The sequence below is a fragment of the Mandrillus leucophaeus genome, unplaced genomic scaffold (genome assembly GCF_000951045.1).
Source record: "Mandrillus leucophaeus isolate KB7577 unplaced genomic scaffold, Mleu.le_1.0 Scaffold1, whole genome shotgun sequence".
NCBI lineage: Eukaryota > Metazoa > Chordata > Mammalia > Primates > Cercopithecidae > Mandrillus > Mandrillus leucophaeus.
The window spans coordinates 7,916,532-7,917,850 of NW_012098097.1; positions in this window are offsets into that span (position 1 = coordinate 7,916,532).

A 1,319-nucleotide genomic window follows, 5' to 3' on the forward strand; every position below is an offset into this window, starting at 1 on the left:
CCAGGCTGGAGTGCAGTGGCGCTATCTCGGCTCACTACAAGCTCCGCCTCCCGGGTTCACGCCATTCTCCTGCCTCAGCCTCCCGAGTAGTTGGGACTACAGACGCCTGCCACCTCGCCCCGCTAGTTTTTTTGTATTTTTTAGTAGAGACGGGGTTTCACCGTGTTAGCCAGGGTGGTCTCAATCTCCTGAGCTCATGATCCACCCGCCTCGGCCTCCCAAAGTGCTGGGATTACAGGCGTGAGCCACCGCGCCGGGCACTCAGAGCCATTTCTGTGGTTTGCAACCAGGAACTCCAAGTGACATGGAAATATTACTGGATTTAATTGAGTCCACCCTCACCTAGCCTCAGGGGGTTTTCTCCCACTCAAGTGGGCATTCTCCTCCTTAGATCATCTTTTGTTTGTTTGTTTGTTTTTGAGACGGAGTCTCGCTCTGTCACCCAGGCTGGAGTGCAATGATGCAATCTCAGCTAACTGCAACCTCCACCTCCCGGGTTCAAGCAATTATTCTGCCTTGGCCTCCCAAGTGGCTGGGATTACAGGCACATGCCACCATGCCCAGCTAATTTTTTTGTATTTTTAGTGGAGATGGAATTTCACCATGTTAGCCAGGATGGTCTCAATCTCCTGACCTTGTGATCCACCCCCTTCAGCCTCCCAAAGTGCTGGGATTATAGGCGTGAGCCACCGTGCCAGGCCCTTAGATCATCTTAATGCCAGGAAATCTTACAAGGTCCCTGTGCGTTCACCCCACCATGGCATGGAAAAAAACATAACATTGTCCAGAGGAACTTGACCACTAACATACCTAAGTGGAAAAATACTCATTCATCCCTGCCCTTTGTTTACATCCTCTAAGTTAACATCCTGCCTAGTTCCACCAATAATCATGTTTTTAAAATGCTGTCAGTTGTTTTCCAGTGATGCATATTGATGTCTGTAGTGATTGGGTATTTGCTTTTAAATCTTCTGCAGCAAAGAAAAACAATTTGTTCCACTATTCTCTCTACTTTTGTGTGTGTGCGAAAACTTTTACAGTAAACACTTTAAGAAATAAGTCTGGATGTGTGAAGAAAAAATATTCTCGACTGGGCGCAGTGACTCACGCCTGTAATCCCAGCACTTCGGGAGGCCGAGACGGGCGGATCACGAGGTCAGGAGATCACGACCATCCTGGCTAACACGGTGAAACCCCATCTCTGCTAAAAAAAATAAAAAATAAATAAAAATTAGCTGGGCATGGTGGTGGGTGCCTGTAGTCCCAGCTACTCAGGAGGCTGAGGCAGGAGAATGGCATGAACCCAGGAGGTGGAGCTT